Source organism: Capra hircus, unplaced genomic scaffold (genome assembly GCF_001704415.2).
Source record: "Capra hircus breed San Clemente unplaced genomic scaffold, ASM170441v1, whole genome shotgun sequence".
NCBI classification, from domain to species: domain Eukaryota; kingdom Metazoa; phylum Chordata; class Mammalia; order Artiodactyla; family Bovidae; genus Capra; species Capra hircus.
In genome coordinates, this window is record NW_017189940.1 from 41779 (window position 1) to 63017 (window position 21239).

The 21239-nt window shown below is 42.1% G+C and overlaps 1 long non-coding RNA gene across 4 annotated transcripts in view; it reads left to right on the forward strand.

The window, feature by feature from the left end:
- The first annotated feature begins 3154 nt into the window (after positions 1-3154).
- Positions 3155-21239, forward strand: part of LOC102171853 — a 53801-nt gene continuing 35716 nt past the window's right edge. For 3 of the 4 annotated variants that reach the window (XR_001297491.2, XR_001297490.2, XR_001917684.1), the window contains exons 1-6: positions 3155-3394; positions 4649-4709; positions 7015-7130; positions 10042-10117; positions 10714-10737; positions 11196-11273. This is a non-coding gene — a long non-coding RNA (uncharacterized LOC102171853). The remainder of the gene's footprint in view (positions 3395-4648; positions 4710-7014; positions 7131-10041; positions 10118-10713; positions 10738-11195; positions 11274-21239) is intronic. The other variant, XR_311233.2, reaches the window with a different exon arrangement.

Below are 21239 nucleotides of genomic sequence, written 5' to 3' on the forward strand. Positions count from 1 at the left end.
ATTCACACAGTCAAAGATTTTGGCATAGTCAATGAAACAGAAGTAGATGTCTTTCTGGAATTCTCTAGATTCTTCGATGATCCAGCGGATGTTGGCAATTTGATCTCTGGTTCCTCTGCCTTTTCGAAATCCAGCTTGAACATCTGGAATTCCTCAGTTCATATATTGTTGAAGCCTGGCTTGGAAAATTTTGAGCATTACTTTGCTAGCGTGTGAGATGAGTGCAATTGTGTGGTAGTTTGAGCATTCTTGGGCATTGCCTTTTTTGAGGATTGGAATGAAAATTGACCTTTTCCAGTCCTGTGACCACTGCTGTGTTTTCCAAATTTGCTGCCATATTGTGTGCAGCACTTTCACAGCATCATTGTTTAGGATTTGAAATAGCTCAGCTGGAATTCCATCACCTCCACTAGCTTTGTTCATAGTGACGCTTCCTAAGACACACTTGACTTTGCACTCAGGGATGGTGGATTCTAGGTGAGTGATCACACCAACGTGGTTATCTGGGTCATGAGGATCTTTTTTGCATAGTTCTGTGTATTCCTGCCACCTCTTCTTAGTATCTTCTGCTTCTGTTAAGCCCATACTGTTTCTGTCTTTTATTGTGCCCATCTTTGCATGAAATGTTCCCTTGGTATCTCTAATTTTCTTGAAGAGATCTCTAGTCTTTCCCCTTCTATTGTTTTCTTCTATTTCTTTGCATTGATCATTGAGGAAGGCTTTCTTATCTCTTGTTGCTATTCTTTGGAATTCTGCATTCAGATGGATATATCTTTCCTTTTCTCCTTTGTCTTTTGCTTCTCTTCTTTTCTCAGCTATTTGTAAGGCCTCCTCAGACAACCATTTTGCTCTTTGCATTTCTTTTTCTTGGTGATCGTTTTGATCACAGGCTCCAGTACAATGTTACGAACCTCTGTTCATAGTTCTTTAGGCACGTTATCATCTAATTCCTTGAATCTATTTGTCACTTCCACTGTATAATCATAAGGGATTTTATTTAGGTCATACCTGAATGGTCTAGTGTTTTTCCCTACTTTCTTCAATTTAAGTCTGAATTTTGCAATAAGGAGTTCATGATCTGAGCCACAATCAGCTCCCCGTCTTGTTTTTGCTGATTATATTCTTCAGCTGCAAAGAATATAATCAATCTGATTTTGGTATTGACTGTCTAGTGATGTCCATGTGTAGAGTCGCTTCTTGGGTTGTTGGAAGAGAGTATTTGCTATGATCAGTGTGCTCTTTTTGCAAGACTGTTAGCCTTTGCCCTGCTTCATTTTGTATTCCAAGGCCAAACTTGCTTCTTACTCCAGGTGTTTCTTGACTTCCTGCTTTTGCATTCCAGTCCCCTATGATGAAAAAGACATCTTTTTTTTTTTTTTTTGGTGTTAGTTCTAGAAGATCTTGTAGGTCATTGCAGAACCATTCAATTCAGCTTCTTGGGCATTAGGTGTTGGGGCATAGACTTGGATTACTGTGATATTGAATGGTTTGCTTTGGAAATGAACAGATATCATTCTGTTGTTTTTGAGGTTATACCCAAGTACTGCATTTTGGACTCTTTTGTTGACTATGAGGGCTACTCCATTTCTTCTAAGGGATTCTTGCCCACAGTAGTAGATATAATGGTCATCTGAACCAAATTCACTCATTCCAGGCCATTTTAGTTCACTAATTCCTAAAATGTCAAGGTCACTCTCGCCATCTCCTGTTTGACCACTTCCAATTTTCTTTGATTCATGGACCCAACATTCCAGGTTCCTATGCAATATTGTTCTTTACAGCATTGGGCTTTACTTCTATCACCAGTCACAACCACAGCTGGGCGTTGCTTTCCCTTTGGCTCAGCCTCTTCATTCTTTCTGGAGCTATTTCTCCACTCTTCTCCAGTGGCATATTGGGTACCTACTGACCTGGGGAGTTCATCTTTCATTGTCATATCTTTTTGCTTTTTCATACTGTTCATGGGGTTCTCAAGGCAAGAATACTGAAGTGGTTTGACATTCCCTTCTCCAGTGTCCACATTTTGTCAGAACTCTCCACCTGTGACCCATCCATCTTGGTTGACCCTACACGGCATGGCTCATAGTTTCATTGCGTTGGACAAGGCTGTGATCCATGTGATCAGTTTGGTTAGTTTTCTGTGACTGTGATTTTCATTCTGTCTACCCTCTGGTGTATAAGGCTAGGAGGCTTGTGGAAGCTTCCTGATGGGAGGAACTTCCTGGAAAGATAATGTCAGTGAAGACAGTGGACTAACAAAGTCACATTTATGTAGCTAATACTGTGTGGTTTCGTTTCTTAGTGTCCAGGCTGAGTGTGGGGATGGACTGTTTTAATTCTCATACATAAAACATTTTACGAACAATTCATCTTAGGTATGCGTTTATTTTGTAGTGTCAAGATCCTTCTGTTCCCCTGAATCCCAGGGAAAGATGACACCTACTCTTCTTATTAGGTGTTTGCTAAGCCCTGAGATACTAATTAAATAGCTAGCTTTAACAGTTTGCTAAGCCATTTAGGTGGATTATTTTATTTAATTCTCACAAACACCTTGTGAAGCTGGCACTAATTCATTTTTTCAGAACATCAAGAAAACACAACTTCAACAAAGCTGCCTTATTCTATTCTTTTTTTTTTTTTTTTCTGAAGGGATCCAGGTTCAGGATTATTTGGCTATTCTGTCCTCTTTGGGGGTCCTTTTCCTTTTGGGAATTACTAAGGAAGTGATGGAAGCAGCCTCCATCTGCTCCACTTTGGATCTGGGTCACCTTCCCTTGGGATTCCTGGTGGCCCAGATGGTAAAGAATCCGCCTGCAATGCGGCAGACCTGGGTTTGATCCCTGGGTTGCGAAGATCCCCTGGAGGAGGGCATGGCAACCCACTCCAGTATTATTGCCATGGGAAGAATCCCCATATAACAGAGGAGCCTGGCAGGCTACAGTTCATGGAGTCGCAAAGAGTTGGACACGACTGAGCAACTAAGCAACCGCAGCACCATCAGCTCCCTTCGAGATCGCGGCTTTACCCTGGGGTCGGAGAGCCCCGCCTGGGATTTGGCCGCTCTGCAGACCGGAAGCCACCCCACCCCCTCCCGCGCATGCTCCGACCATCTGGGACCTGCTGCGCCGGTTTTTCTGGTTTCCGGCTACCAGGGGGCGCTAGGACCCAATCGGACGTGCTAGGAGGGGCGGCGGCCAAGTGGTCCGGGAGCCGCGCGTTCGGGTGTGGGGGACCGTAGCTTGGACCCGGGAGGGCTGCGGGCCTACTCAAGCTGCTTTTCTTCTTCCATCACCTTCTCCTTTCGCTGTGCACGGGCCACACAGTGGAACTGCACCGGTGAAAACGACTGAAGTCGGGGCGCTGTAACCTCCTGACGACCCTGAGGAGCGGCAGCGTGAGTTTCCCGGGTAACAGGAGGCCCTGGGAGAAGACACCTCGCCCTGACTTTGTGGCAGTTTTTGCCATCCCGTAATGCAAAGGAGGGACTTGGTTCCAACCTTTCCCTTAGATCGGAGAGGTGCCCTTCCATCCTTTTGCCCTCGGAGGGGTGTGCTCTCCTCTGGAGTATCCCAGGAGGCGGGCCTGGGGGAGTGGAGTTTGTATCTTTCAGCTGTTCTCACAGGACTTCCTGGCCCTGTAAGCGTTAACCAAATTGCTAGAAAACCCCCAAACAAAGAAAAATCATTAACATTTTAACAGATATGTTAGAATAGAACAATTCACCATTTATGAACAGGGCTTGAGAGTTGCAAGAAATGAACTTGTTACCTGACTACAGTTTATTGCTTGGAGTAGGGGCCTAGGCACACTCACGCTTAAACTGGCAGGCCACGGATTTTCCAGAGTACGCACTGGGATCACCGAATCGGAAATGGATTCTACACCTCATCGTGCAGTATTCAGAGATACTGACTTTGCTGTTTCTGTCAGCACAACCCAAAGCCCCATTCGACAAAAATGCATCCGAAATTTCATTCACCACAATTCTTACCAGGTCTTGCCATGGAGGACAAAAGTTAATTTAGATAAAAATGAAATAATGTAATAGATTAATGGTATGAGAGCCTTATATTTTGCATACCATTAAATTCACTCATTTTGAGAGTACACTTGTTTTTAGTAAACTTTAGTAATTGTCACTACAGTCCAGTTTTAGAGCATTTTTATCACCCCACCCCCTAAATTCACAAAAGACTATTTGTAGTTGATCTCTCCTCCTACCTCCAGTCCTGAGCAGCCATGTAAACTGTCTTCTGTCTTTGTAGTTGCTTTTTCTGAACTGTTCATGTGAATGGAATCATACAATATGTAGTCTTTTGTGAATGACTTGTTTCACTTAACATAATGTTTTTCAGGTTCATCCATGTTGTAACATATATCAGTACCTCATTGCTTTTTATAGCTGAATAGTATTCCATGGTATGGATATACCACATTTGTTACCCGTCTATTGGCTGGAGGACATTTATTGCCACTTTTTGGTTATCATGAATAATCCTATTGTGAACACATATGACGACATATGTTTTCAGTTCTTTTGATTTCACTGCTCTGCTCCGGTGCTGCCATATCACCCTTAGCAAACCCTTGTTATAACACTTAACACACTGCGGAGTAAGCTTGGGTTCATTTTCTGTCTCTCCTCTAGAGAGGGCAAGGACCATGTTCACTTGTTCCCTGGTCTAGGAGTGGTATTTCTGGATCATAAGGTAACTGCATGTTTAACTTCTTTAGAAATTTCCAGACTTTTCTAAAGTGGCTGCCATTTAATATTCCCATTGGTAAATGTATGAAGGTTCAAATTTCTCCACATCCTCACCAACACTTGTTTTGTCTTATTGTCAGTATCTCATTGTGATGTTAATTTGACTAGACTGAGTGGTAGTTGGTTTAGCTAGTTTCACTTCACTTTAATGAATACCCGTTTTAATATTTTAATGAAGGAGCTGAAATGAATAATACATGGTCACTTTTTGCAAGGAGCTAATATATAGTTCCTTCAGGGAGACAGGTAGAGAAACAGATAATTATAGTTACAGTGTGTTGAATGCTCTGAAGGAGTTGAGCACCGGGTGCTGTGGGGAGCAGAAGAAACCTAACGTAGGCTGGGGAGAGGATGGAGGAAAGTATTAATTTTTTTAAATTGAAATATAGTTGGTTTACAATATTGTGTTAGTTTCAGGTGTACAACAAAGTGATTCAGTTATATACATATGTTTTCAGATTCTTTTCCATTGTAGGTATTGAATACATACAAGATATTGGATATAGTTCCCTGCATTGTACAATAAGTCCTTGTTGTTTATCTATTTGATATATAGTAGTGTGTATCTGTTCATCCCAAGCTCAACCATAATGAAACAAAGTGTAATTCTTCAATTCCATTTTTTCATTAGTAGACCATATTACAAAACCATGTTATCAATTATTATTATTATATTTTGGGTTTTATCAATGAACAATTATGGAAATTCATTTTTTTCTGTTGTTATATAAGTACCTACATAATATTCTTGATTTTGCTTCTTGGCCCATATAGCCTAAAATATTTACTATCTGACCTTCACAGAAAAAGTTTGCCAACTCCTGGTTTAGTGGAATAAACAGACATAGAAAGCAGTTGCCATGTACTTGTTGGGTGACCTTGGGAAGTCACTTTACTTCTCTGGACTTGATTTTTATTCGCTATAAAATAGAGATAAAGGGTGATGGGTGGATGAGATAAGCTCTAGGGTGAAAACCCCCATCCCCTAAATTTTTATAAATGATTTAGTTATGCATATATTTGAGATGCTACTGTGTTCTAAGAACTGTTAGAGTTATTGAGGATATAGCAGGAAGCAATGTTCTTGTCCTGAAGAAGGATACTATTCTAAATGAAAGGAGATTTAGGTTGCAATGTGTGATCTGAGATTGAATCTTTAATTTGAATGAACTGGCTTTATAGGGAATTTTGGGGGAAAGTAGGCAAATATAAGTATGGATGGGTCTTAGATGAGATGAAAACTTTGTGTTTTGACTATGCCTCATGGCATGTGGGATCTTAGGTTCACTGCAGTGGAAGCTTCTTAACATGGAATGGTAGAGGTTGACAATTGAGAAAAAGCAGTTATAGAGTTACAAAGCATTGTGTGCATGTGTTATGTCATTTTGGTAGAAAATACATATATATATTATATATACTTAGAAAAATATCTGAAAGAATATATTCTTAGCTGTTAATAGTGACAATTTCTGGGTGATAGAAAGTTTGTTATTTTTAATTTAAATTTATTTGTTTTTAATTGGAGGATAATTGTTTACAATATTGTATTGGTTTCTGCCATATAGCAATATGAATCAGCCACAGGTATACATATGTCCCCTCCTTCCTGAACCTCCTGCCCACCTCCCTCCCCACCCCACCCACTCAGGAGCAGTTTGAGCTTCCGGCATCATATAGCAAATACCCACTGGCTATCTGTTTTACCTATGGTAATATATATGTTTCAATGCTACTCTCTCAATTCATCCCACCTTCTCCTTCCCCCACTGTGTCCACAAGTCTGTTCTTGTTTCTAATCTTTTTATTTTCTAATTTTCCACAATGAACAAATATATACTGCTTTTGTAAAAATAAAACATTCTTTCTAATTTAAAACATAATCTCTCTTCATGGTGCTTACCTGCTGCTGCTGCTGTTGCTGCTGCTAAGTTGCTTCAGTCGTGTCCGACTCTGTGCGACCCCATAGACGGCAGCCCACCAGGCTCCACCATCCCTGGGATTCTCCAGGCAAGAACACTGGAGTGGGTTGCCATTTCCTTCTCCAATGGACGAAAGTGAAAAGTGAAAGTGAAGTCACTCAGTCGTGTCTGACTCTTCGAGACCCCATGGACTGCAGCCTACCAGGCTCCTCCGTCCATGGGATTTTCCAGGCAAGAATACTGGAGTGGGGTGCCACTGCCTTCTCCGCTTACCTGCTAGTGCTCCTTTAAGTATTAGTATTGCCAAATCTGTCATTTTTTTTTTCCTAGGGAAACACAAGTAAGAATGGAGGATGCTCTTCTCCCTAGAAGCTAACAAAGGGTCAAGTCTTTCTCTGTGAAATAGCTGTAGAATATAAACAGAGGCTCCTGGCATTTCCCTACTGGTAAGTAGAGCTTTCTTATAACCTGGGCTTTAAAATGGGGTGGGATTCTGTAGAATGGCTGGCATTAAAAAAGAAGGCCTAGCAAGGCCAGTGTTGACTATGTTCAGCTAAGCACCAGCCTAATCTGATAGTGGATACAGGTTTATCTCCTCCAGTGATGGACGCATCAGGATACTGAAGCCGGATATGATCAAGCATCTGAATCATGTAACTCCTACTCCTTTTATTCTAGGCCAAGGATCCATAGGCCCTGACAGCTATTTTTGTAAATAAAGTCTTACTGCAACACTTTACATATTGTCTATCACTGCTTTTGCCTCGCCATGCTAGAATTGAGTAGTTGTGACAGATATAAGTATATGACCCACAAAATAAAAAAAATTACCATCTGGCCCTTTGAAAAAGAACAAGTTTATGGATCCCTGTTCTAGGCTCATAAGAAAACTGTCTTAGTAGGTGAGCCTGTGGAGGAGAGAATGCCCATCTTGCAGTTAAATTAATAAATTGATGTTCTAATTTATAAACTTCATTCTCTTCTAAGCTTTATTAGCATGTGTCAGTATTCCCAGCTTCAGATGACTCTAGATTACTCATTAGATTGGATTTCTTTTTTTTTTCAAATTGAAATATAGTTGACATGAAATATCATGTTAATTTCAGTTGTACTATATAGTGATTTGATATTTGCATGCCTTATGAAATCATCGCCATGGTTAAGTCTAGTAACCATCTGTTCCCATGCAGTTATTATGTATTATGAACCATATTCCTTATACTGTATATTACATTCATATGACTTATTTATTTTATAACTGGAGGTTTGCACCTCTTTATTCCCTTCATCTATTTTACTCCCACCACCCTCCTCCCCTCTGGTAGCTACCCATTTGTTTTCTGTATCTGTGAGTCTGTTTTCATTTTGTTTGTTTTTTAAGATTCTACGTATGAATGAGAGCTTACAGAATTTGTCTTTCTCTGTCTGACTTATTTCATTTAGCATAATATTCTCCAGGCTCATCCACATTGCTGCAAATGGGAGAACTTTTATGGCTGAGTAATACTCCATCGTGTGTGTGTGTGTGTGTGTGTGTGTGTATACCATATCTTCTTTAGCCATTCATGTATCAAAGAACCCTTTAGCTTGCTTCCATATCTTGGCTTTTGTTTTAATAAATAGGGCTGCAGTGAAAATTGGGGTGTGTATATCTTTTTAAATTAGTGTTTTTGTTTTCTTCATATAAATACTCAGAAGTGAATTCCTGGGCCATATGGCAGTTCTACTGTTAATTTTTTAGGTACTCCCCACAAAATGCTTATTCATTAGAAAGGGCAACCTAGTAACTTCACTGTGGAGAAACCTGGCAGACACCACCTTAACCAAATGGTCAATTAAGATTAATAGTTATGGAACAAACTGATATCATATGCCTCTTGAGAGGATGCACTGAAAAGGACACAGTGTCACATCTATAGTATTCTTGCCAAAACAAATTGTCTAAATTGAGTCATGATGAACCATCAGAGAAACCCAAAATTGAAACAGCCTGTATTTTTCAAAAATATCATGGTAATGAAACACCAAAAAACAAACAAACAAAAAGACTAGGGAACTATGCCAGATTAAAGGAGCTGAAAGGGACAGGTATGATCCTAGACCAGAAAAAGGACATTGTTGGGGCAATTGGAGGAAACTGAATACAGTCTATTGATTCGATAATTGTGTTATATGAATGTTAATTTCTTGATTTATATTAATAGTATTATTTTGTGATTATGGCAGATGTTAACATTTGGAGAATCTGGGTGAAAGATATGTGAGGATTCTTTGGGCTATTTTGCAACTTTTTTTGTTTTCTGTAGTTTCAAAATGAAAAGGTGTAAGTGAAATGGGAGTCATTTACCACACCCCCAAATAGCTGTAGGTGATCTGACTACAATCTGCAGTGTGGCTTATAGGGAAGCCAGAGTATAAGTGGGGGATCAGTCAGGAGACAGTGGCAATAGACCAGGAGAAAGATGATGATGGCTCAGACGGGATGGCAGTGGAGATCGAGAGGGGTGGATGGATTCAGGATACTTGTTGGCATCTCCACCGGAAGGACATTGAGCAGGAAGGAATGGAAGGGAGAACCATCTCCTTTGAAAAGGATGTTCTCTGGGCATTATCTTCAGATAAAATGTAGAGCAGAGGAGACCCTGCATATCCATATAGGTTCTTTTTGTTGTTGTTTATTTTCTGGATTCTAAATTCTTGAGTATGGAAACTATGTTTTAGCTTTTTTTCCTCTATGGTTTTCAATAGTGTTCCTCTCATCCAAGGGAAAACTAGGAAAGAAGCTTTCTTTGGTTCCCTCCTGTGTTTGCTTCTGCCAAGGAGTTTTCTCTTGAGAATCCCTCTCTGCTCTTTTTTTAAACTTAGGACTATATCTTTTTCTTCAATGATTTTATTTATTTATTTATGGTTGTGCTGGGTCTTAGTTGCTGCTTTTCTGTAGTTGCAGTGAGGCGCTGGCTACTCTCTAGTTGTGCTGCTTGGGCTTCTCATTGTGGTGGCTTCTCTTGTTGCTTGGGCTCTAGGGCACGCAGGCTTCACTAGTCGCGGCTGCTGGGCTCTAGAGCCCAGACTCAGTAGTTGTGGCGCACAGGCTTAGCTGGTCTATGGTGTGTAGGATCTTCCTGGACCACGGATTGATCTCGTGTCTTCTCCATTGGCAGGCGGATTCTTTACCACCAAGCCACCAGGGAAACCCTCTCTCTGCTTTTTTTATGAAAGGGTTTGAATTCTGTGTTCTCACTCAAACTGTGACCTTTACAGAGCCCCATTGGTTAGTTTGGGTTTCCTTGTGATGCGCCTTTCTCTACATTTAGATCTTTACCTGGAATACACTCAAAATTTTGTCTATTTTTCAAGGCTCAGTTCAAGAACCACCCACTCCAAGCTGTCTTCCTGGATTTTCTCAGCCCAAAGTAATCCTTCTTTTTCTGAGGTAAGTTATAAATCTTGTTATTGTTCAGTTGCTAAGTCGTGTCCAGCTCTTTGTGACCCCATGGACTGCAGCATGCCAGGCCTCCCTGTCCATCACCATCTCCTGGAGTTTGCCCAAGTTCATGTCCATTGAATCGGTGATGCCATCCAACCATCTCATCCTCTGTCACCCCCTTCTCCTCCTGCCCTCAATCTTCCCCAGCATCAGGGTCTTTTCCAGTGAGTCAGCTCTTCACATCAGGTGGCCAAAGTATTAGAGCTTCAGCTTGAGCATCAGTCCTTCCAGTGAATATTCAGGGTTGATTTCCTTTAGGATTGACTGAATTGATCTTTCTGTCCAAGGGATTCTCATTGCTCTTGGTTTATTTGTTTTATTTAGACCTCATTCACTGTTTTACAATCATACCCTTTGCTTTGTGCTTATTTGGCTTTGTTTTGGGCCATGCCACGGCATGTGGGATCTTAGTTCCCCTGCCAGGGAAGTCCCTGTACTTGTTCATATTCATGACTTATATCCTCTACCTGATTTTAAATTCCTTGAGGGAAGGTACTTAGGTTGTTCAACTTTAAATGAATAATTTTCTTTCTCATCATCAGGTACAAAAGAGGTTCAACAGTGAGGTAAGTTGATAAGTTCCCCAGTGTACTTAAAATCTAATCTTTAATTTCTCTTGTTTCTAGTGAGGACTTTTCCTGTGAAATACTAGTAATTTCCTTTGTCCCCAGCAATCTCCTTTGTAACTTAAAGCCTGTTTTCTATGATTTTCTTTGCCATGGTGTTGATGGAACTACTTCCACCAGGGGGCACTCCTTACTATATCTAGGTCAATTTCTTTTTCTTTAGAGGCAAAAGAAAGGAGACTTCATCAGGCAAAATATTGAAGCAGTGGGAATACAAACAATAGGAAGTAGGAACTTGCGACTTGGGACTTGATTTGGTTCCAGCACCAGTTGGCCCAAATGCCATTCACTTGTCATATTGGGTTTTGGTATGATTCTGGCCCATGTGTAAAGACTTCCCTCTCCCCAGCCATTTATTTCATCTACAGATATATATTAATCATGTACTTTCTGTCAAGTATTGCAGATGCTGAGCTTCATCTGTGAACAAAACCTACTGAGTCTCTGACCTCATGGAACTCATGATGTGGACTCAGGTGGGTAACAGATAATATGTAAGACAGATAGATACAATGTTAGATGGGGATGAGCGCTAAAGGGGAAAGACAATGCAAGGTCTAATAGGCCATTGTAAGAACTTTGATTTTTACTATAAATGAGATGGGAAGCATTGGGGAATTTTGAGTGGGAATGGTGTGATCTGGCACGTTTTAAAAGGATTACTATTGTTTTCTGTATAATACATTATATCTAAGAAGATAAGCTTGGGCCAGACTGGTATCAGTGAAATTTGGGATAAGTTGTTGAATTTGAAGGTGCATCTTGAAGTTGGATTTGCTGACAGATCATATGTGGGATGTGAAAGAGGAATCAAGGAAAACAGAGTCACCATGTTGCATAACACCAATAGCATTGCCTAAAATGTGGCTGGTGCTCTCTGGAGTGACATAACACAGTGTTTCTGTTTGAGACAATGCCAAGGTTTTCATCCTGAGTAGCCGAAATGATGGAGTTACCGCTAACTGCAGTGGTAAAGACTGTGGGAAAAACAGGGTTGGGAGTGTAAAAGAAGTTAAATTGAGGATGTGTTGAATTTGAGATGCCAGTCAGACATCTAAGTGGAGTTGATGAGTGAGCTGTGGGGTACAAGAGCATGGCATTCACAGGCGTGGTTAGGGCAGGAGATAAATGTTCTGAAGTCACAGATGTCTAGATAGTATTTCAAGCTCTGAGATGGATGAAATCTCCAGGAGTGAGGATAGTTAAGAGGAGGGGACCACGGACCCTGCCCTGGGGCACTCTGACAGCCAGAGATTAGGAAGATGATGAGGAACTGGCAAAGGAGACTGACAATGAGGGCAGTATTTTGGAGGTTGGCAGCTGATCTCAGGTACAGGTAGCTTAATCTTTTTGTGTGCCTTAATCCACTCTGACCCCTAGAACTAGAGGTTCATAGACCTCTAGTACGTATGACAAAAAAGGCAGTGGCAACCCACTCCAGTACTCTTGCCTGGAAAATCCCATGGGCGGAGGAGCCTGGTAGGCTGCAGTCCATCGGTCGAGAAGAGTGGGACACGACTGAGCGACTTCACTTTCACTTTTCAATTTCATGCATTGGAGAAGGAAATGGCAACCCACTCCAGTGTTCTTGCCTGGGGAATCCCAGGGACGGGAGCCTGGTGGGCTTCTGTCTGTGGGGTTGCACAGAGTCGGACACAACTGAAGCGACTTAGCAACATATATATATATATTTGGCTGTACCAAGTCCTAGTTGCAGCACATGAGATCTTTAGTTGCAGCATGTGGGATCTAGTTTCTTGACCAGAGATTGAACCCAGGCCCCCTGCATTGGGAGCATTGAGTCTTAGCCACTGGACCACCGGGGAAGTCCTGGCTGCATCTGCTTGTGCTTCAGTTTCTCCTCTGTCTCATCTGAATAAAATAGTAGTAAGATGAAAGCAGTTAATACATGTGAAGTACTTAGAACAGTGCCCAGCATGTAGTAAGTGCTCAATAAGCTTTAAAAAATATTTTTATTGGAGTAGAGTTGATTTACAATGTGGTGTTACTTTTAGGTGTACAGCAGTATAAGCTTTTGTTATTTGTCTTCTCCTTGAGGAATAAGACCACGCCCTTTTGTTAGCACTGAGCTTGGCACAGAGTACTAGGTGCTTAATACATATTTGTGTGACTCAACAGGATTCTAAATCAAATTCAAGTTCATATTTAAGTTTCATATGTGTATGGCCCTTTCATCACTCATTTATTGCTGTGTTCCACTCTGTGTAGTGGTTAAGAATGAAGGTTCTAGAAACTGAAGCCTTGGTCTGTGTTATTGCTTAGTCACTTACTAGCTTGCTAGCCTCTATTGCCTCAGCTTCCTCATCTGGAAAATGAGAAAACAAATATAGGAAGTTAAACAGTTACTGAACATTCAAATGTTAACTATATCTATTTCTAATCTTATTAATTAAGTGACTTAATATACACCTCTGATGTTCTATGGACTGTGTTGGACAATAGAGATGCAGAAATGAGTAAGGCTTGGTTCCTGCTCTAAGAAAACCCCTCTGCTGGGGAAGGCAGCAAGTCAGTAGATATAGAGCCTAGCAGAGGAAGGGAGCAACTTTTTGAGAGGGACCAGTGAAGGGAAAAGGGAGGGTCATAAGGTTTTTTTAGGGTTTTCCCTGGTGGCTCAGTGGTACAAAATCTGCCTGCAGTGCAGGAGATGCAGGAGATGTGGATTTGATCCCTGGGTCGGGAAGATCCTCTGGAGTAGGATATAGCAACAAACTCCAGTATTCTTGCCTGGAGAATCCCATGGACAGAGAAACCTAATGGGCTGCAGTCCATAGGGTAGCAAAGAGTCAGACATGACTGAGCGACTTTGGAGGCTTTTGCAAGGCTTTTGGAGCAGGTAAATCCTGAGCTTTGAAATCTGTGGGTTGTGGATCCTGGAATAAGAATGTCAAATAGGTATCAAAATCCTTCTTGTGGTTCATTGGAAATGAGTTTTAGAACAGACGTCTCCCATCGATTTCCTGAATAAGACCCCTTCATGAGAGGTTCCACCCTCTAGTTTGAAACCGAGAGAAACTGTTTTGGGCCAACAACAGTGCCAACCTAAGTGCACCAAAAATAGTTTTAAACAGTTTTCCTTGAGCAAAACTCCTCTTTCCTTCTGTCGTGAAGCCAGAGGGCCCACACGGGCAGAGGAGTGCATCCCACAGGCCTCTGTGCTGCCTTCACCCTACTCCCAGTGGACTTTCTGAAAAGGTTGGCACTCTCTTCCCTTTGTCACCCCCACCATCAGGTGACAGGCGAAGCAGAGAGACACACGTTTTCTAAAAAAAAGGCCAGGACCCTTTTCTCACTCCCACCTCTCATAGAGGTCTCTCGGAGATGGTGGGATGGTGCTATATTAACATTTTTGAGATCAAGGACAGGGTAGGGGTAGATGAAAATGTTGGTCTTTTCTCTCTTAGAAAACCAATAAAGCCAGTGACGCTTATCTATATTCCCCAAGTAATTCATAAGAACAATAGAATTCAGAGTTCCTGGTGTTCCTCTGGAGCTGATTTTGGCAAGTGATAAGCAGCTTGTAAAAGGACTTATTATTGAGTGGAGCTTTGGCTGCCTGACTTTTAAGGTTGGTTATTTATTTTGCATGTTGTATAACAGGAGCGTTGGGCAATGCTCAGAAGAGGCCTTATGGGTCAAGGAGTAAGGGCTGCTCTGTCTCCTCCTGCCAGAAGCAGATTCCAGTGCGGAGTACGAACCCAAGCCATGGCTTTCCTGCAACCCCTAACCACCAGACAGGCCTTCTCCTTAGGGGTTGAACATTTCCATCAAATCCCAGCCCCAGAAAAATAGATGTGTGTGTAATTTCTCCAACTCACACTGATAACGTGACCTGGCTTTGAAAGACACGTTTTTAAAGACACACTGTGGTCATTTGCAACAGACAGTTATATACAAGGTCCCTGGCATCTCAGTAGGTAGATGCTCTGAAAGGTAGGACTTTGAAGAGTGCCCAGCCCAAATTGTCCCCAGTCCTTTTGGTTCTAACGTTAAAGCATGTACTTCCTATCTCCTGCTGGTCTTACTGGCTCCCTGAGAAAGATCCAGACATTTTAGAGACAGTGAATGAGGGAAGTTCTTCTTTCTCCTGTTCTAAACTTTAGGGAACTGAGCCAAGGCTCTCAAGAAACTGTGATGGTCTTGATAGAGAAAAAACTTAGTCATGGCTCTTTTTTTTCACTTTTCTCTTGTTTGATTTTTATGGCAACCTGAATTTATGAGGATGTTGTGTTTATAGAGGCTATAAGCCAGCGTTTGTGTCTGGTCATATTAGTACAGTGGGAGACAGCAGGAGATTATAGGTGCCTGGGTAGAGGTTTCATGAGCTTTTGAAGGAGTTGTAGATGCTTTATGATATTTTGAAGACACATGTCTTGGGAGAGGTGGCCTTTACACTTGAAGTTACTGTTTCAGGATGAACCCTCCTTTCTCAGAGACAAGGTTTTATTGAAGAAAGTCTTGGAAAACATGTGAGAAACAGTCATCCTCATAGAGTTTATGAGTGTGACTAGGTTAATTTCATGCACTGAAGTCCCCAGCATCGGGGATGGCCTACTGCTTTGGCTTCTGAATTAGTCAGGATAAGCTAGATTCTGCAGGGACCCCTGCTCAGTCATTCAGTCATATCTGACTCTTTGCAACCCCATGGAGTGTAACCCACCAGGCTCCTCTATCCATGGGATTCTCCAAGCAAGAATACTGGAGTGGGTGGTCATGTCCTGCTTCAAGGGAGCTTGTCAATCTTGGAATCAAACCTGGATCTCCTACATCTCCTGCATTGGCAGGCGGACTCTTTACCACTGAGCCACCTGGGAAGCCCCAGACGCTGATGCAGTAACAAATAACAACACATACGTTGCTCACATAAATAAGATTTGATTCAGACTGGTTGGCTCTCTTTAATCTTATAGTAGTGCCATCTGGCACACATGACCTCCAGGGGCACTGTAGGAGAGGAAAAGACAGCTGGAAGCCCCCAGGCCTCAATTGCTTCACCCCGGCATTGACACATCACTTCTGCACATATTTCAGTGGCAGGAACTCATCACTTTGCCTGGTCTAATGCCAGGGTCATGTAGAAGCATACCTGGTCTATCTGGTGGCTGTGAAGAGTCTCTCCTATATCCTCTGGGGACCAACTGACCCTTAACTTCCCGCCCCACTCTCAGGGAATAGATGAGTGATGTTGATTTCCTAATTCTGCAAACACCAAACCAGCTCTCCAACCTGACAGACAGCGCTAGTTTTAGGACAGGTAGTGCTCACCTCTTTGGCAGCTGCAATCCTTTTCCTTGTCCTCTCTTATCACTCACCATGAAGCTCACATCCTCCTTCTGCTTCTGTCTTAAGACTCACACTCATGTGAATGTAAGAATGGCTCCCAGCTCAGACACCTTTGTCACTCTGGCCCCAGGTTCCAGGTCTGACTGGAGCTGTGGGAGTGTTAAGTGAGAAAGTGGAAACGCTGCTCTTTCCGAATTTCTCACAAGGTTGGGCAGGCAGTCCCTATCTCTAGTGGTCCTCAGGCCCCAGAGTGGAAGCACCATAAATTAATCTACAGCAAACCCTCTGACGAGATTGAGGGAGCAGAGTTCCCCAGGGTCCATGAGTATCACTGAGAGAGGGGACTTACTCCCCTCCCAATGCCGTGTTCTCTTTAGTTATGGTGGCCCTTCTCCCAGGAGGAGGATGACCAATGGAGCCATTTCCAGATTTCTCTCTAGAAGTGAAGACCAAATTCCCAGAAGGGACCTGAGAGCTAAAAAGTGGTTGGCTGCTTCTGACCTGACTTATCGTGTGTAGCTGAACCATAACCACTGGAGTATATTAGAGTGTGTGTGTGTAAAAATCAATCCTGTCGTGCTTGGTGACTTTGGTTGCCCAGCCCTTGGAACAGTTTGCTTCTTTTCTTGTTGTTTTCCCTTGGAATCTCAGGTGCAGGCAAACTAAGGAAATAATCGAGTCTTCTTGCTTTTAGTGTCTTCCAGTGGAGAGGGGTGGCTGGGGTCAGTGTAGACCAATCTAAGGAGTGTATATTTGCCAGAGTTGCAGCCCATCTTCCTTGTTTCTGGCATTTGTATCTCTCTGCAGAATGAGCCCTGGACCCGATGGAAGTTATCCACAGGGTAGCTGGGTGGCTGATGACTTGGTTGGCTTTGAAGGATAGGAGGGTCAGCAATGTAATGAGGCAGGGGTTGGCATGGCTGTATCTGAAAGAGAGTCATGATGATGAGCTTTTCCTTTCTCTTCTTTGGCTTCATTGTGATATTCTGTGTGGGTCCTATTAGCTTGAATCTGGGCGAGACTCACCCAAATAGTTCTTAGATACAAATCACATCCCCTTACCTTCTCGAGTAACTGCCAAGCTCATTATGGTTAAAAGATTTCTAAGACCAGGGACAGCACTCACCTGGGTTAGAGTCTACCATTTAAATGTATTTCATATATATGAGCATTATGTCCTTTATGTTTTTCACTGTTTCACAGTTATTCCAGATTGAACCACTTTTTAAAATTTCTTTGTGTTTTCTTTATGGGAAAATATCATTCAATGGTTGTTGTTTATATTCCTCTCTTTCTTTCCCAGTAACAGAATTTTAATTCTTCACTTTGACATTTTCATGTCTTCCCCTTCGTGTTTCATATTCCTGCTGTTGATTGCCACTCTCCTCACTAAGTTTCCTCCCCTTTTCCAACGTTGAAACCTAAGCCGCCTTCTCTTTTCCATGTCTTCAGTTTGAGATGTTGTGTATGAATTCTAATAAAACTTTTTAACTGATCAAAGACATTTAACTTTGAGCCAGTTAGAATCTCACAGACTTATGTGATCTTTCTAAGGACTTCAAAGTAATTCACCTTAAAAACTAAAATAGTCCATTGTAGTACTGTGTTTATCATCTCTATCTAGGAACTAGGTAGGGGCACATTTTATCCCTTCTGTCTTTCCTTTTGTTGTTGTTAGTTTTTTTTTTTTAAATGTGTTTAATACTATGTTCAATGAACATAGCATCATTAAATGCTAAGACTATCTGTCTGTTTATCCTTGTGGGGTCTTAGTTAAGGCATGTGGGATCTTTGATCTTCACTGCAGCATGTTAGATGCGGGATCATTATTTGTGGCATGCAAACTCTTAGACGAAGCATGTGGGATCTAGTTCCCTGACCAGGGATCAAACCTGGGCCCCCTGCATTTGGAGTGCAGAGTCCTAGCTACTGGACCACCATGGAAGGCCCTTACTTCTCTCTCAAGAATGGTCAAATCAAGGTGCAGAGGTGATAACTTTTCCGTTGTCATCATCCTGATTGTTGTTTCCAAAGTAAGGAATTGCTAGCCTATGGATTCTGCATTATTCCCTCCATTGTAAGCTAAAAATGATGCTAAGACAGGCTGACGGAGACTGCTTTCCATCATGTGTGGGTTAATGGTCTGGCAGAGGCAGGACTCTGGATTTAGAGGCCCACAGAAGATAGGGACCCCAGCATCTAGGCACCCCTCCTTTCATATTTTGTGTGTAGCTGGGTCTTTGGGGCCTGACCCAGCTCTCCCAGCAGAATCCTGTAGTCATACTTTTCTACAGAGGATGTGGACACAGTAGGGATTTAGCTGTCAATAATATTATAGACAGTAGAAAATTTCAAGTATTGCTTCTTAAAGTAACAAGTGATGGCTGAGGGTGCAAGGGAGAATGACCTTCTTGGCAGCTTATCAAATGAAGTGTCAAGTGTGAAATGGTTTCTAAATTGTAAAAAGTATGATGGCCATTGGTATTGCATTATAAATTGCATGAGTTGCTTTTCTGCCAAGATTTTAAAGAAGGACATCAAAAATCTCAAGTGTTGATGTAGTTTAGTTCAGTTTAGTCGCTCAGTCGTGTCCGACTCTTTGCAACCTCAGGGACCGCAGCACACCAGGCCTCCCTGTCCATCACCAACTCCTGGAGTTTACCCAAACTCATGTCCATTGAGGCAGTGATGCCACCCAACCATCTCATCCTCTGTTGTCCCCTTCTCCTCCTGCTCTTAATCTTTCCCAGCACCAGGGTCTTTTCCAGTGAGTCAGCTCTTCACATCAGGTGGCCATCTGCAGTGATTTTGGAGCCCCCAAAAATAAAGTCTGACACTGTTTCCACTGTTTCTCCATCTATTTGCCATGAAGTGATGGGACCAGATGCCATGATCTTAGTTTTCTGAATGTTGAGCTTTAAGCCAACTTTTTCACTCTCCTCTTTCAGTTTCATCAAGAGGCTCTTTAGTTCTTTACTTTCTGCCATAAGGGTGGTGTCATCTGCATATCTGAGATTATTGATATTTCTCCTGGCAATCTTGATTCCAGATTGTGCTTCATCCAGCCCAGTGTTTCTCATGATGTACTCTGCATATAAGTTAAATAAGCAGGGTGATAATATACAGCCTTGACGTACTCCTTTTCCTGTTTGGAACCAGTCTGTTTTTCCATGTACAGTTTTAACCGTCGCTTCCTGACCTGCATACAGATTTCTCAAGAGGCAGGTTAAGAAACTTCAAAATTCACTTTGCTTACCTTCTGATTAGGGCATTTTTGTTTTGCTTGAACGTAGAGCCCATGGCTGAGTTATTTTTTCTCCAGCTTCACTGAGGTATAATTGTATGCCAAAAACTGCAAATAATTAATATATATAATCTGGTGAGTTTGGACACATGAATGGACCTAGAAGACATTAGGCTAAGTGAGATAAGTCAGTCACAGAAGGACAAATACGACATGAGATTCCTCTTAGATGAGACCTCTGAAATAGTCAAAAGTAAGGATGGTGGTTGCCAGGGGGTGGGAAGATGAGGGTATGGGGGAGGGGTTGGTATTCAATGGATAGAAAGTTACAGCTATACAGTATAAGATGAGAACGTTCCAGAGACCTGAATTACAAATACTGTTTACAGTTAACAGTAAGGTTCAGTTCAGTTGCTCAGTCATGTCAGACTCTTTGCGACCCCATGGACTGCAGCATGCCAGGCTTCCCTGTCCGTCATCAACTCCCAGAGCCTGCTCAAACTCATGTCTATGGAGTCAGTGATGCCATCCAACCATCTCATCCTCTGTCATCCCCTTCTCCTCCTGCCCCCGATCCCTCCCAGCATCAGGGTCTTTTCCAGTGAGTCAGTTCTTCACATCAGGTGGCCAAAGTATTGGAGCTTCAGCTTCAGCATCAGTGCTTCCAGTGAATATTCAAGACTGATTTCCTTTAGGATGGACTGGTTGGATCTCGTTGCAGTCCAAGGGACTCTTGGGAGTCTTCTCCAACACCACAGTTCAAAAGCATCAATTCTTTGGCACTCAGCTTTCTTTATGGTCCAACTCTCACATCCATACATGACTACTAGGAAAGCCATAGCTTTGACTAGACGGACCTTTGATGGCAAAGTAATGTCTCTGCTTTTTAATATGCTGCCTAGGTTGGTCATAGCTTTTCTTCCAAGGAACAAACATCTTTTAGTTTCATGGCTACAGTCAACATCTGCAGTGATTTTCAGGCGCAAGAAAAGAAAGTCTCTCACTGTTTCAATTGTTTCCCATCTATTTGCCATGACATGATGGGACCAGATGCCATGATCTTCATTTTTTTAATGTTGAGTTTTAAGCCAACTTTTTCACTCTCCTCTTTCACTTTTATCAAGAGGCTTCTCAGTTCCTCTTCACTTTCTGCCATAAGGGTAATGTCATCTGCATATCTGAGGTTATTGATATTTTTCCCAGCAATTTTGATTCCAGCTTGTGATTCATCCAGCCTGGCATTTTGCCTGATATACTCTGCATATAAGTTAAATAAGCAGGTGACAATATACAGCCTTGACATACTCTTTTCCCAATTTGGAACCAGCCTGTTGTTCCATGTGTGGTTCTAACTGTTGCTTCTTGACCTTCATATAGGTTTCTCAGGAGGCAGGTCAAGTGGTCTGGTATTCCCATCTCTTGAAGAATTTTCCACAGTTTGTTGTGATCCACACAGTCAAAGGCTTTAGCATAGTCAATAAAGCAGAAGTAGATGTTTTTCTGGAACTCTCTTGCTTTTTCTATGATCAAACAGACGTTGGCAATTTGATCTCCAGTTCCTCTGCCTTTTCTACATTCTGCTTGAACATCTGGAAGTTCTCGGTTCATGTACTGTTGAAGCCTAGCTTGGAAAATTTTGAGCATTACTTTGCTAGCGTGTGAGATGAGTGCAATTGTGTGGTAGTTTGAACATTCTTTGGCATTGCCTTACTTTGGGACTGGAATGCAGTAAGGTATCACAGGCTTAAAAATTGATCAGTACATTTTTTTTATATCATCTGGTTTCTCTCTGGATCTGCCTAAGGTCAAGATATCACCTTTTTAATTTCCTCAGCATTCCACAGTTTTGAGGAAAAGGCAGAGATGTTCCTCAGTTGCAGGTTAGAGCAGATTC